Below are 16,920 nucleotides of genomic sequence, written 5' to 3' on the forward strand. Positions count from 1 at the left end.
ATTGGTAGCAACAACCGAATAGATTCATTTATATAAACCACAGTTGTTCTGTCCATATTATACCAAACCATGGGCTGAAAACAATCCCACATTTGTGGTTACAGTGTTGTTACTGCAAAGATATATGCAGACATTCTATGGCTGCACAAATAGAAATTCATAATTGACCCCAACAAAGCAGAATAAATGTCAAACACAAGCCCATCAGTATATCAGATCTACAGCTAAATGTAAGAACTGTCATGTTTCCTAGTCGTGTGTGTCTGTGCCATGTTTTCGAGTAATGATATTACCCTCTGCCTATTTCTTATTTATTCTCAGGGTAGACAAAGATAGTCAAATCTGTCATAAGCTATTAACATATATTTAGATATACTCACACCCAGTAACAAGATTCCTCCGTGGACTGTTCGTAGCCTACTTCAAAGATGTCAGTCAACAGACTTACTTGTAGTTTTATAACTATAGGTTTTATTAATAACAATTAGCAAGGTTACAATTAATATACTTGTATAAAATAAAATAAAAGCATAGAATCTGCAAATATCAATCTACTGCTCTAGCAACCTTGGTCCTTATTGTTTCTCTCTCAACTTCCTGCACACAACTATTTTTATTGTTTGACCTGTAACATTTCTTTGCAATGTAACCTTTATTCAAAGTAATGGAAATGACACTGGTAGAGATGCAGTGTACTGTATCAACCCCCTGCAACTATTTCTCGAACCACCAGGGGTTCACGAACCTCAGTTTGGGAAACCCTGCACTACAGTAACTATTGAAAACGCATGTAATATTATGACCATTCAGGCACACATCCACGTCTTTGTGTGGATAGATGATGTGTTATCCATGTTATTAGGCCTGTTTGATTTCCAGCAGCACGCAGTCCGTTCAACGGATGACTCTGCAGTACTGAGAGAGCGATTTAAGCATACAGAGCTTACAGTTCTCGATTCTCTCTCGCGGTGCTGTAATGTCACCGGGCCGATCAGTGTATGCAGCTCTGCATAAAACAAGCGTAGTGTAATGGCTCATACAACAAGGGCTTGACGAATTAGAGAAGCAAACACAATGAAACAGAGGGGCCAATCAGTGACCGAATGTGGGCAGCCACGCCTTCATTTCTAAATGTCTCCGTCTCCTCTGGGCTGAGAGGAAGTTACTTTCGCTCAGAGTGGTTTATATTTCCGGCTGTATAAATCAGGGAGCCGACATGCTGTCGAGACAGGGGCTGAGGCCCGGGGAATGGAGATTTCACCCCAAGGTGGTGGAGCTCATTTGGAGGAAGTTTGGTCAGGCGGAAGTGGATCATTTTGCGTCTCGAGAGACGACTCACTTCCCCTAGTGGTTCGACCTCACACTGGGTAGAACCTGCTGGGGCTGGATGCGATGGTTCAGCCGTGGTCGAGGTTACGCCTGTATGCTTTTCCCCCCAGTCGCTCGGCTTCTGGAGAGGGTTTGTCTCGAGAAGATTTCCTTACTACTGGTAGCTCCATTTTGGTCAAATCAGACCATTTTCAAGAAGCCTTGAGGGTTCCTCAGAGAATCGCCCTTTGTGAAACGGAGCCTTGAGTTTCCCCGGAGGGTTCCGCTGGTGTGGCAATGTGAAGAACCCCAAATGGCTCACTTGTTAAAATGTAGGTTTTTTGAAAGTTGTGAAGGATGCTGCAGTTCGGGTGGAGGCTGGCAGTTCATTCCACCACAGGGTAACCGAATGAGTAAAGGTTTTTGCAAGCGATTTGGTTCCTCGCTGTGATGGAACAACCAGGCGACACTCATTTTCAGACCGAAGATGACGGGGGATGTAGACCTGGAGCAGTGAGTTAAGGTAAATTTGCTGAAGGCCAGTGTCAGTGATTTAAACTTGATGCGGGCAACTGGCAGCCAGTGAAGTGAAATCTGGAGGGGCGTTACATGGGTTCTTTTAGGCTGATTGAAAACTAGACATGCAGCTGCATTCTGGATCATTTGCAAGGGCTAGACTGCATTGGTTGTGTGATGGCCTAAAATGGCCCCACATCATGAGTGGTAATGTGTGGACACTGTTGGACTTTTGAGGCAGTCCTGCATGTTCAAAAATTTGTACAGAGACGTTCTTCAAACTCAATTAGAAGTTTATTATCAGATGTAAAAAGTAGTAACAAAGCTTTGGGTTGTCAGACGACCTCCAAAAAGCCAACAACCCAGATCATTTCCTGACATGCATATTTATACAGTATGTGACGTCGTTCTATCTTCTGACCCCTGTTTTGCCTTTTAAGGGGTGTTGCTCTCTTTCCACCGACCACCGTGTACCACGTGTATCTGACTCCATTCCTCCTTCGCCAGTTTCTGCAAAACATGTTTTTGCAACACTTCTCTTCGCTAATTTGAGGAAGTGCCCCCTCGACACAGTTTCATATCGCAAGACAACATGTCAAAATACTTTCAGTAAAAAACACTCAATCATCTAATACTTTGATTATGCAGCGTTGCTTCTTAATCCTATGGTTCAATAAAACACATCAAAACTCATGATTATACTTAAAACATATGCAATGGATTAATTCATAACTCTGTGTGTGTGTTAGTTGGTTAGACTCGTCAAAACGAGCTGTGATGATTCTGCATGTACACACAGTTAGTTCCTCTTCTGCGGTTAAGCTAGTTTCCTGTTTTTCTGTTACAAACAGTCTAATATTAGACAGAAATTTTCACTGAGCAACACAGCAAACACATTTAAACAAACACAATGCAATGATTATTAATGAAATTCACTTATTGATTATATAGTAATTACTTCATACTCATATTCTGAATAATATTTCCCACAACACTCACACCTACATTTGCATACAATCATATACATATACCCATGTTGATTTGTTTTGTTTGTATAATTTTTCTGTAATAAGACAGACTCTGTTTACTTTTCATTACAGAACACTTTATTAAATATAAGTACATCATTTTAATTGGGTGCACACAATTAGTTTCCTGTGCTGTATATTTATGTTAATATCGTTTTCCTTTTGAGTTTAAGTTACAGTGTCATGGAGCGGCAGAGGAGAGGTCCATCACTTCCTGGTTGGTCCGTCCAGATAAAGGGACCGGCGTGCCACCGAACCCGCATTTAAGTTCCGCCGGCTGCAACTAACTGGCTGATTGACGGCGGGGACGATTGGGACTTCTCATTTCTTATGCTAGCTTCTAATTTACTTTAATGTTTACTTGATATAGTTTATCCTTTCTTATATTAGTCATTTAAATGATTATTTGTTATTTGTATCAAGTGTCAAGTTGTTTAGTTAGCATATGATTCACGCCATAAGTGTGTAGTTGGACTAGTCAGTTTATATAAATGTGTTTCTTTGTGTCATTTGGGTCAGGTCGGTTTGGTTAGCAGTACAGAGCAGTTTGCTCTGAGCTAGCTCTTGTTTTATTGAGCGTTAAAATAAAATCTTGTTTTTGTTAACCCCTTCACTGCTGCCTGCAATTGGGTTCTTACACGCACATTCGTGACACATCTGTAGGAAGTGAAATTAGTATTGGGACTTTAATTTTGAATTGGTTGAAAAGTGTCGGAGAGCGGCGGGCTGGCGAGATTGAGGAGAGACTACGGGCTGGAGAGAAGCTCCGCCTGGGGAGAGATCGCGGCGGTAATCAGTGCCTGGCCTATTGTTGTTCACGCCGGAAATGTTCAATAAAGTGAGTGTTATGAACATCCAACGTCTAGGCTGTGTCCTTGATTATTGTTCATCGCTGGAGACAGAACGAGCCAAGATCCCACGGAAATAGCGTCGGGTAAGAGTGGTTACACGCACATCACTGAACCCGCACGTTACACTGGTGGCAGCGGTGCTTGGCTTGATTTTTTTTTCTGTTGAGACACTTGTTTTCTTCGTATTGGACGGCGCGAATGTCGCCAGTTTAGCCTGCGCACGTGTATATTGTTTATAGCATTTTCACGTGTTATTTAGCAAGCTTTAATTCCCAGTATTTTGTTCTCTCTCTCTCCCTCACGCGCACAAAATGGCGGACGAGGAACCTATCGCTGCAGCAATACAGCGAGGTGGAGGTGTTGCAGGGGAAGCAAGCCCACATCTGCCATTTAAAATTGACCTCCCTGCACCTTTTTCTGGAGATGGTACAGAGCCATTCAGTGCATGGATACAGCGATTTGAAGTGGCACTTAATGTTTCAGCAATACCATTGGATAAAGCCAAACTTCTCCCTACAAAGCTTACGGGTTCGGCATTTGCATACTGGCAGTCTCTTTCCCCTGCGGTGCAATCTGACTATAATATGACTAAAGCTAGCCTGAGCACTGTCTTTGGACGTACAACATTCTTGGCTACATTTCAGACATTTTTGAATGCACGTCCTCGAAAGCCACAGGAACCTCTTGAAGTTTATGCTGCTGAACTCACAAATCTATTGACTGAAGCATTTCCGCAATATGATGCAACTGCACGCAGTTGTGAAATTTTTCGCAGATTTGTCACTGGCTTGGATCCATCACTTCAACTAAAAATTCATGAGCATGGAGCTGTGTCTTTAGACACTGCATTGAAAGTGGCCACTCAATGTGAGCGTGCGCAGTTGGCCATCAGCGTTGCTAACCCTTCAGCTGTTATGCCTGTCATGGTGACTCCACAATCGTCACCTAACAACATGTCAGCGTCTCACATTACTGAACTAGCAACAGCTATTGCTGAACTCAGAACCGATCTGAAGACCTTACGTCAGTCTCACCTGCGACAAACTGATGAACGTATGGATCGGCTCTCCCAGCGAGTTTCTAGTCTTCATGACCAATTGACATCCTCCACACGCCTCCAACATCCAACTTGTTCGGTTGTTGACTACAACATCTCATCACGTCGTCGTCAGCCTGATTGGGAGGAGAATCATCACTGCCAGGACTGCTACAGTTCTTCACAGCGCACACAAAGAGGTCGTCAACAACATTCACATGATGACTACTGCCCTCCTCAACTCCACCACGGCCATTCTGTGAATCATGAAAGACCTTCGAATGATGACTGTTACGGTCAAAGACGTTGCAGTTTNATTTGTGCCGACGTGAATAACAATCTTACTGAATTTACGATTAGCCTTAGCCAGCACATTTAAATTTGACTTGATGTCAGGCGCTCTGGCTCCCGGTAAACATTTGACTATGGTGGCTGGTGCCTATATGTTAACGTTCCGAACAATAGAATCACCGATAACTAGGGCACTTTCAGCAGGTTTCTCAGTCGGTGTGTCACTGAGCGGGGCAAACCTGTTCAAGACTGTAATCGGAACGGTTGAGTGATATTTTGTCCTGTGACTACGCCGTCTCACAGTCACGAAGTTTCCCAGCTGCGGGGGATATTCAACCGGAACCGAGCTGTGTGCGCTAATGTTACTATTAGTAACATACACGTTGTATATTGGTCCATATGTTAATTATCAAATACATCATTTTATTATATTATCAATCACACAGATTCATTTTAACAATGCTAATAGACATTTTTTAAACTTGGAAACCTTTTTATTCAGGTGAGGAAGATGGCGTTTTGTGTGGCTTTTGCACGCTGTCATGCCTATATGCCACTGCAGAGGCATATTTCAGTATTAATGTTAACCAGTAAACGATCGTTAATGTAAATGAAAATCGATTATGGGAATTTGTCTAAATTGACATCCCTAACAACAAAACAAGTGAAACACAATCACACTGCATGTTTTCAACACTACCACAAAGAATCCAGTGCTACAAGAGAACATTCTGTATATGTAGGGCTGGGCGATATGACAATATTATCGTATATCAACGATGTCTTGCAACTATCACGATGTAGGGCTGGGTGATATGTAAAAAATATTTTAATCGATAATCGCCTTAATAAATATTGCGATATCTGATAATATAGTCTGTTTGAGCCCCACCCCCACCACACCACCGCCGGAGACAACATGGCCAACACGCACCATAAACACACATCACTTTGGGTGAGCTTTATCTAACAGTAGCCTGCGATACAGTAAGCTCAATTTAATTTAAGGTTAAAGGTTTTGTTTTTCCTTTCTCAATATAAAACATTGCTTAATATATCAACATTGACTCCACACACCCCGCACACAAACTTTTTGAACTGTTGACCTCTGGCCGGCGCTTCAGAGCAAAAAACACCAGGACTTCCAGACACAGAAGCAGCTTCTTCCCACAGGCAATCTCCCTCCTAAACAGATAACTGCTCCTTAAGAGCAATATTCCATTTTCACTACTCCTATAGTGTGCACTATAGTGCCTTATTATATGTACATTTCATTTATACATGTATATAACACTACCTCTACTTACTACATTATCCATTTGCACAATACAGTTCATACAATCTGTTATTATGTATATTCTACTATATACTACCCTTTACAATGTCTTTTATGTTATGATCCCCCATTGTCTGTACAATAGTCTTTTATTTTTTATATGCATATTTTATAATCTTTTAGAGCTCTTCTGATTCTGATTAATACAGTGCCCTCCACTATTATTGGCACCCTTGGAAAATATGAGCAAAGACGGCTGTAAAAATATTGTTTCTCCTTCTGATCTTTAATTGAAAAAATCTAGAATATTCCAACATTTCATTAAAGTAAAACAATTTGAAGTGGGGAGAATATCACATTATGAAAAATATATATATCTTATACACCCTGGTCACAATTATTGGCACCCTTAGAAATTCTTATGAGTAAAATATCTCCTAAGTATATTCCCATTGATATTGACATTTTCTTAGCACACCAAGGTGACTAGAAACATGACATTGTCCATTCATGACTTCTTGATGCACAAGAGAATAAATATTAGTAACCCATGCCCAAACCCCCATAATCATTTATTATTATTATTAATATGACAAATGGAAAATTGCAGTAATCAGTTTAATTTTGGGGGATCAGAAAGCATTTAATAAAAATGAAGGAAAACGTCTTGGTTACGGATGTAACCTCAGTTCCCTCTCTCGACGTTGTGTCAAACCGACAGATTGGGGTTCGTCTTGAGAACCTATCATCTTCTGAGTATTTTGAAAAGGCCAATGAAAATTGGCGAATGAAATTTGCATGCCGGACTCCTCCCCAGATGTCCGAGTATAAAGGGAACATTCATTCACAGTTTGTTCTTCAGAGCCTGTGCATCTGATGAGCGACACAGCGATCTTCGGTGATCAATATTCTGCTGGAATCTACGACATGGTGCAGCGGACGGTCCCTTCCTGCAGTGACTCTCCCCTGCGCGTCTCGGCAGTTCCGGAGGTGTTCGAGCAAATTTCCTTTTCTAAAAGAGCAAATTTCTCCAGCGTGGCTTGTCCCGTTGTTCTCATGGGTGCAACACACTCATCGAGGAGGGGGACGGACACGATGTCTGCTTCCAGTACGCTGGGGCAGACGTTGTGGATACGTCCTGCGCGCACTGCAGGCGGTTGACGATTCAGACGTTGCGTCACGGGTGGCTGTGTTCCCATGGGACTCAGCCACCACCTCGTTTGCTCCCCGTTTCCGTGGCGGCAGGACTACGGCCCTGCCGTCCGATACGGCAAGCAGCGAGGGTGATATGAGGATTACTGTGAGTGATAATCCGCCAGCCACTGGCTCACGGACCGTTCGCACCTCGTCTCGCTCGTCTGACCGTTCCCCAGGAGACGGTCCCAGCGTCACGCGCCCGCCCCCAATGCCGTGATGTACCGGAAGTGCATGAGAAACTTAGTAAGACCTGAAACGCCCCCTCTGCGGCACGTTCACGTCTAACAAAGTTCCGTCACCCTCTCTTCCCTCGAGGGTGAGACAGCTAGAGGATACGTCGATGTCCCCCAGGTGGAGTGTGCCGCCGCAGTGCACTCCTGCCCACAGGCGGCGGCCACCTGGGGGGGCTCGACCTAGACTCCCGTCCAAAGCATGTGGGGTCTCGGCATCTCTGGTGTCGAGAGCTTACATTGCGGCGGACCAAGCTGCCTCCTCTCTCCACGCTATGGCTCCTGCCAGGCCAGGGCGTTGAGAGAGCTCCACGAGGGTAAGACCGACCCAGCGCTTATGCAGGAACTCTGCGTCGCCACCGACCTCGCTCTACGGGCGACCAAGGTGACCACGCGGGCCCTGGGTCGGACGATGTCCACACTTATGGTCCATGAGAAACTCCTCTGGCCGAACCTTGCGCAGATGAGTAACGCCGAGAAGGTCCGCTATCTCGACGCACCCATCTCGCAAGGGGGTGATTCTGTCGACCCGCTTGACAGTAAAGAAGCAGACAGGGGATTTCAAGCATATCCTCCCGATCCTCGACTCTGCCGCCTCGGCCGTCGAGTCCCGTGCACCGTCTGCTTCCCAGCAGCCCTGCTCCTCTTCGACGCCCTCCGGTTCTGGCGCCCCCACTCAGGCGGCCCCCCGGAAGAGACATCGAGGAGGAGACCATCGCCCCGTCAGCAGCCGCGGCAAAAGCAGCGGCCCTCATGGGAAGACACCAGGGAGATCGAGAATACCATCGGGCCCGACCCCAGCCATTCCACGCTGGGTGGTCGGTCCGGGACGCCTGCCCTGTCCCCAACGACCCACTCGCTTAAGAGTTCTCTCTCTCTGGATGTGTATCACAGCCGCTCTCACCCTCTACACGACGGTGTTCGGCAACTCGACGTTGCGTCACGGCGAGACCCAATGTCGAGGATAATCAGTAGCCCTCAGCACTCTCAATCGACAGTGCGTTGTGCTACATCATCGCCACGCAGGTAAGTCAGCAGAGCCGATCTGCACTGCCAGCCATCGAACCACCCCCTGGGAGGTCGATGAAGCAGATCGTACTCCTAGCCCCAGTCTCGGTTCCTGGGAGCCTGACTAGAGCCCCCAAACTGTCACGGTGGCTACGGGATACGATCCGTCTCGGCTACGCGACACAACTTACCAGATGCCCGCTCGAGTTCGGGACATCCTCTTACCTCAGTCAGAGGCTAGGATGCTCCCGTGCTTCGGGCCAGTGTGACCATCCCTCTGGCAAGCGATCGTGCTCATCCCTCTGGCCGAGATGTTCAACGGGTTCTGCAGCCTGTACTTCATCGTCCCCAAAAAGGGGGGTTGCTAGATCTGCGTACCCTGAACAGGCACCTACTCAAGCTGCCGTTCAGGATGCTCACGCAGAAGCACATCCTGGCATCTACCAGATGTCAAGATTGGTTCATGGCAATCGACCTGAAGGACGCTTACTTTCATGTCTCACTTTCGAGGGTGGGCATATCAGTACAGAGTCCTCCCTTTTGGTCTGTTCCTGTCCCCACGAGTCTTCACAAAGACCATGGAAGCCGCCTTCACTCCCCTCGGGGAGAGAGGTTTGCGGGTACTAACTATCTCGATGACTGGCTCATCTGGGCACACTCGCGAGATCTGTTGTGTACACACAGGGACCTAGTGCTCCGGCACCTAGTTCGGTTGGGACCTCAGGTCAACCGAGAAAAGAGCAAGCTCTCCCCTGTGCAGAGCATCCTCTTTCTAGGTATGGAGCTCGACTCTGTCTCCATGACAGCGTGACTGACTCAGAGCTAGCTCAGTCAGAGTTGAACTGCCTGAAACACTTCAGGCAGTCAGCGGTCCCCCTGAAACTTTCAGAGGCTCCTGGGCACATGGCATCCTCGGTGGGGGTGGCCCCCCTCAGGTCGATGCACATGCGACCGCTCCAACACTGGCTACAGAGACGGGTTCCCTGGAGAGCGTGGCACACCGGCAGCAGGTGTATGGGCATCACGCCTTTCTGCTGATGCACCCTGACTCCCTGGTCTTCAATGATGTTCTTGCTGACAGGGTCCCTCTAGGGCAGCGGCAAGGCATGTCGTTGTGATGATGGTTGCCTCCCTACAGGGTGCCGTGTGCAACGGGCACACAGTGTCGGGCGGTGGACGGGCCCCCGCCTGCGTTTGGCATATCAACTGCCTAGAGTTGTTGGCTGTGCTACTTGCACTGAAGAGGTAGCAAACTCTCATGCAGGGCAAGCACGTGCTGGTCCAGCAGGACAGCACAGCTGTCATGGCGTTATTAATCGTCAGGATGGCATTCGCTCACGGCAGCTAACGCAACTCGCCCGACGCCTCCTCCTCTAGAGTCAGCAGGTGACTGAGAAAATGATAGGTTCTCAAGACGAACCCCAATCTGTCGGTTCGACACAACGTCGAGAGACCGACAGAAAGGGAACTGAGGTTACATACATAACCAAGACGTTCCCTGATGGAGGGAACGAGACGTTGTGTCGAGCCTACAGATGGGGTTCGCTCTTGAGAACCTATCAACTTCTGACTAGTTTAGAAAAGGCCAATGAAATTGGCGAATGAAATTTGCATGCCGGACTCCGCCCCCAGATATCCGGTTATAAAAGGGAGACGGCGTGCTGCATTCATTCACCCTTTGGTCTGAGGAGCCTCAGCATCCCTCGACCGCTGCGGTGGGCAGCCAGCGTTGTGGCAAGAAGGACACAACGTCTCGTTCCCTCCATCAGGGAACTGCGGTTACATCCGTAACCAAGACTTTCCCTTTCTGTCGGTCTCTCGACGTTGTGTCGAGCCGACAGATGGGGTTTCTATGGAAAACGCCACAGCGCTGTGCCGCGTCACAATCTCTAGCAGAGCGACGCTGACTGGCCTGGGCGAGTCAGACATGAGCGCTAGCGCGAAATTGTGACCGTCCAGTGGAGAGGAAGGGGGTCCCAGAGCTTTTGAAGAAAAGGTGGGAAGCCCCTGCCACCGGCCGTCACGGGCAGAGGCCTTGATTCTCTAACAGCGAGAAGCCGCCCGGCACCGTAAGGGCCACTGGGTAAGCATTATTCCCCCTGGGGGAAAAACGCATCAGAGACCACTACCTACCGTAGGGAGGAATTAGTGGAGACACCACATGGTCTCACCATCAGGGGAGAACTCATGGGAAAACGTGCGGACTGAAGGAGTTAGCCGCAAGGTGGAGATCCACCTAGGGAGGTCATGGGATGCCGAGGTGGGAACCATTCATGAGGATACATCAGACGGAACCGCCCATGGGGGGGGGTTACCACGTCTGGAGCACTAGGTCCGGTTAGAGCTATGTGGTAGATAACTCAACTGTTCCCCGGCCTAAGGAGGCAGGGCTGCTCTGCCCAGCCTGCCCCCAGGAGGGTGCTTAGTGATGGATGGAATGCCTGTTCTTTACCCAGTGGGGAAAGAAGGGAGGCGTAATAGCCGCTGATCCCCCTAGAGGAAGGGGGAAGGGCCTTCGCAGGCGTACGCCCTACCGGCCCTACACGTTGCCGTGCAGGACGCGGGCTGACACCGGTTCCGCGCGTAAATATTAGAACCTCGCGAAGGTGTTGGGCACAGCCCAACCCGCAGCTCTGCAGATGCCTGCCAGAGAGGCGCCCTGAGCCAGTGCCCATGAGGAGTGTGCCTCACTCCTAATGGGCAGGGGCGATCTTGAGATCGGTATGCTGTAGCGACGGCATCCATGATCCAGTGCATCACCTCTGTTTGGAGACAGCCCTCCCCTTCTGCTGACCTCCAGAACAGACAAAGAGCTGCTCAGTGCTTCTGAAGCTCTGCGTGTGGTCCAGGTAGAGGTGCAGTGCACGTACTGGACACAACATGGATGAGGTTGGGTCTTCCTCCCTGGTGGGGAGCGCCTGCAGGTTCACCACCTGGTCTCTAGGGGAAGTGGTGGGAACTTTGGGCATGTAGCCGGGCCGGGGTCTCAGGATAACGTGAGAATCATCGGGCCCGAGTTCTAGGCAATCTGTGGACACGGAGGGTGCTTGTAGGTCCCCTACCCTCTTGGAGGTGAGCGCCATCAGGAGAGCCGTCTTTATCGTGAGGTGAGAAAGAGCGGCAGCTCCGAGGGGCTCGAAGGGGGGGGCCTCTTGAGGGGGGGGCCTCCCCGCCATCTAGGTCACAAGAGGGTATGGAGCGCGGATAAGGCAGTAGCCTTCTCGCGCCCCCTTAGGAACCTAATGACCAGGTCGTGCTGTCCCAGAGGCTTCCCAGCAACTGGGTCGTGATGAGCGGCCGTAGCGGCTACATACACTCCCAGTGTGGAGGGGGGGAGAGGTTACTCTCCAGTCTCTCTTGAGGAAGGGACAGCACGTTCCCGATCGAGCAACTCCGCGGGTCCTCTCTTCGAGAAGAGCACCAGGACGAGAAGAGGTGCCACTTATGGGCATATAGCTGCCTAGTGGCCGAGGCCCTAGCCTGAGTGGTGTCCCAACCCAGGGGTGGGCCAATCAGGATCTCCTCGTCCCGTCCAGACATGGAAGTTCCAGGGGTCTGCGTGGTATGCCGTAATGTGCCCCTTCCCCTGGGAAAAGGGGGTCCTTCGCCAGGGGGATCGGCCAGGGGGGAGTTGTTGTCAAGAGCCTTAGCTCCGAGAACCAAGTCCGCTCGGGCCAATAAGGCGCAACTAGTACCACTTGATGCTCCTCTTCCCTGGCCTTGCACAAGACCTGTGCAATGAGGCTCACTGTGGGGAAGACGTACTTCCTCTTACCCCGCGGCCAGCTGTGCGCTAAGGTATCCATGCCGAGGGGTCCCTCACTCAGGGAGTACCAAAGCGGGCAATGGGAGGAGTCCGGGGAGGCAACAGGTCCCCCTGTGCCTGGCCGAACTGCTCCCATATGAGCCGGACTGCGCGGAGATGGAGTCGCCACTCTCCGCGAGGCGTCGACTGACGAGAGAGCGTGTGGGCTATCTGGTTCAGGTCGCCTGGGATATGTGTGGCTTGCAGGGAGCTGATCACCTGCTGACTCCACAGGAGGAGGCGTCGGGCGAGTCGTGTTAGCTGCCATGAGCGAATGCCACCCTGTCGATTGATATACGCCACGGCAGTTGTGCTGTCTGACCGGACCAGCACGTGCTCGCCCTGCACGAGAGGCTGCAGCCTCTTCAGTGCACGTAGCACAGCCAACAACTCTAGGCAGTTGATATGCCAATGCAGGCGGGGGCTCATCCACCGCCCCGACACTGCATGCCCGTTGCACACGACACCCCAACCCTGCAGGGAGGCAACCATCGTCATACGACGTGCCTTGCTGCCCTAGGGGGATCCTGTCCACCAAAAAGGTCATTGAAGACCAGGGGGTTGGGGTGCGTCAGCAGAGAGGCGTGATGACCATATGCCTGCTGCCGGTGTGCCACGCTCTCCAGGGAACCCGACTCTGTAGCCAGTGTTGGGGCGGTCGCATGTGCATCAACCCGAGGGGGACCACCCCCACCGAGGATGCCATGTGCCCAGGAGCCTCTGAATTGTTTCAGGGGGACCGCTGACTGCCTGAAGTGCTTCAGGAAGTTCAAAACTGACTGAGCGCGCTCTGAGTCAGTCACGCTGTCATGGGGACGGAGTCGAGTTCCATACCGAGAAAGAGGATGCTCTGCACAGGGGAGGGCTTGCTCTTTTCTCAGCTGACCTGTGGTCCCAACCGATCTAGGTGCCGGAGCACTAGGTCCCTGTGTGTTCATAACAGATCTCGTGAGTGTGCCCAGATGAGCCAGTCATCGAGATAGTTAGTACCCGCACACCTCTCTCCCCGAGGGGAGTGAGGGCGGCTCCCCCGATCTTCGTGAAGACTCGTGGGGACAGGGACAGACCGAAAGGGAGGACTCTGTACTGATATTCCCACCCTCGAAAGTGAGACATGAAAGTAAGCGTCCTTCAGGTCGATTGCCATGAACCAATCTTGACATCTGGTAGATGCCAGGATGTGCTTCTACGTGAGAATCCTGAACGGCAGCTTGAGTAGGTGCCTGTTCAGGGTACGCAGATCTAGCAATCCCCCTTTTTGGGGACGATGAAGTACGGGCTGCAAAACCCGTTGAACATCCTGTCTAGAGGGATGAGCGCGATTGCTTGCCAGAGGGGTGGTGACCCTGGCCCAAAGCACAGGAGCATCCTAACCTCTGACTGAGGTAGGAAGGATGTCCTGAACTTGAGCGGGCGTCTAGTAAGTTGTATCGCGTAGCCGAGACGGATCGTATCCCATAGACACCGTGATGGTTTGGGGGCTCTAGTCAGGCTCCCAGGGACCGAGACAGGGGCTAGGGGTATGATCTGCTTCATCGACCTCCCAGGGGGTGGTTCGATGGCGAGCATTGCGGATCCCTTGCCAAATTAAAAAGCAGTGCTGTCTGTTCCGTCAATATTGAATCCAATAGGAATGGTGCAGCAATCTATGCGAGTAAACATTTTTGTACCATGCGTCACTATTGCTTTGTTAGAGATCGCTTGATATGCCCACGGGATTAAGTTAGTATTACCTGTGGACCTGTAACGTTAGTCATTTGTAATAATTGCAGAGGTTGTCTGTGATCTTAATCACTTGCGAATCGGGATCTCTGTGATTTGGCGGGCTCATATATCATTTTTCAAGGTTTTACCCACCGTTTGCGAATAATGGAGGCTGTTTTGAAGTGTTTTGGTATTATTTCGGGTGCTGGGTCATATCCATAAGTTACCGTGAGTCTCCCGTTTGTTTATTTGTCATGGAAACTCTCATAACATTTGAGACCCGCGATCGCGGTGATCTTTTGTCCGGTTCGCGATCACAGGTCTCAAATGCTGACAGGTACGGTCATATATCATTAAACGCAATACAAGTATAGGCTATACAAACTATACGCAAATCCTTGCCATCACATCCGGGAAATAAGTCAGTATATTTGAGTAAAATCATCCCGTGCGAATGCGTCACATGAAATGCAGATGTGGGGAGGTCATTTATAAATCACACGAGGTCCTCAGATAATGCTAATCTTGTGCGAATGGTGCTAATGTGTAACCTAACGTTACGTGTCTAACCAAATTCACAGAAGGCTCCAACTAAGTTTACTACGCAAACTGCTATCCAATTGTAGTGGAGTGGGTGACGAAAGATGTGTTGGGTTGTAATGAACCACGGCTGGCTTGTAATGAGGCATGCGTCACAACCACTTAACTATTGCCTATTGTGTGACCAATGAGCTATTGTTGGTCTGGTATAAAAGCCGGTCTGTTATGTCCCTTGGCATACGTTATGGTCCGGGACATGCTTCGTCTTTGTGAATCACGGCGGTATGTATTTGGAGCTGTAGTCGTTGGCCTGGCTGTTTTCTTATATTTTAAAGTAACTCTTGTGTAACTCTTGTGTGTTCAGTGTTACTTTCGGCCACTAAGTGTGCCGTGTGGACGTGACAACACCCTTTACAACGGTGTGCCTCTTCTGGGCTGTATGCGGGACTACTGTTCGTTTAGTGCGACAGTGGGGATGTACTAGGCGTAATATGCTGCTCATTCCCAGGTAAGTCTTTTAGTGCAGTAGGGATAGTACGGTGTATATGATTTATGTATACGTATGGTTCAGTGTGGTTTGCCTTCAGTGCTTCCATGCTTATGCTTTGGTTTGACGGATGTCAGAGTATCAGCTGTGGCTGTGGTATCAACTAAAGAGTTCATTTCTCTCGTACGAGTGTAAGTCACCTCGTAATACTTCATCGGATCATTAGGTATGTAAACCGTCTTTAGAGAGGTACCGTCATGTCGGCACACAAGTTCGTAACTCTGATTCCTTTGTTGCTCCTGAGAATAGGTGGGGAGGTTTGTCGTCGTGACGCACTCCTGTTTTCTATTACCTGTTCGTGGACCACGTACGCTGCTTTGGGAGGGGGCAGAACTGCTGCTCTGTGCTGTTTTGTAGGGAACGGTATGCGTGGCGCATTCTGCCTAGTAACTGTCCCTGGACTAGTCACATAGTGGAAAGCCAAGTCAAGTTAGGTTTCTTTTGTTATTTTGGGTTTCTTTGTATTTTGTTTTCATTTATCTAGGCCATCACCGTCACCAGAATTGTGGGAGACCTATGGTGGCTGTGGGTACGAAGCTGAAGGACTGAACCGATTAGGTGGTGATATCGTGACCTCTGGGTGGTGACGGTGGGAGTGGTCTGTTTATTTTGGTTTCTCTGTTAACCTTTTTCTCCTGGATTCTCTTGAAAGTGTTTTTGTTGTTTTGTTTTATTATTTGTTTCTTTTGTTTTAATGTGGTTCCTTTGTTTTTTTTGTTGCAGGAGCTGAGTGTGTCCTGAGGCGGGCTGACTCTTTATTGCACCAAGTGGTGCTATCTTATTGAAGGTTGCTGTGTCACTATTGCTTTGTTATTTGCTGTGCCTTGGAGTGATCCTGAGTGGTGTGGTGATTCTCTACACAACTGGGTTGTGTGTTAGCCCGCTCTCTACAGAATGCCTCGGCTCCTGATTGATTTGTTGATTTTGATTTGTGTTTTGTAGTTTGGGCTTTCCTGCATAATGTCTAATTTATTGTGATTTTAATGGACCTTTGGCCAAAGTCTGTATTTATTGTATTAAACGAACACTGATTTGTACTAGAACTCGCACCTCTTGCCTAGTCTCTCGAGTGGAGTGGATGTGTGTTGTCCCCATTTCCCCATTCATTTGGGGTGGTGAAGTCGCTACCACTAGGCAGCCACCTGGCTACACAATCATAGCAGTGGGCGTTTACTTCCAAGCCTTCATGGCGGAACGCCCATTAAAACCGAGCCTTTGCAGAGCCAGAAAATGAAAATGGCCTATTATTGATTTTGACGTTTTTGGATGTAAAAACCACGCGAACGTCATAAGTAGACCTCATACTACAGTAGAAAACAATAAACAAGCCCAGTTCATCACACCTTTAAGGAACATTCTGCAATCTACGATTTTCTATAAGGTTATTTTAACAACCGTCTCAAATATAGAATGTATGTAAATATGTATAGAAAGAGATCAAGGTGTGTAGAATCTTTGGTGAAACTGCTGGTGGCCGAATGTGTTTGTACATTCAAGTTTTGCATTTAATATGAAGGGTTGTTATTGTTTGAAGCAATGTTATGTCTGTGAATGTCACAGGTAAAGCCACAACTGTGTGTGAG

The sequence above is a fragment of the Triplophysa rosa genome, linkage group LG6 (genome assembly GCF_024868665.1).
Source record: "Triplophysa rosa linkage group LG6, Trosa_1v2, whole genome shotgun sequence".
Classification (NCBI taxonomy): Eukaryota; Metazoa; Chordata; class Actinopteri; order Cypriniformes; family Nemacheilidae; genus Triplophysa; species Triplophysa rosa.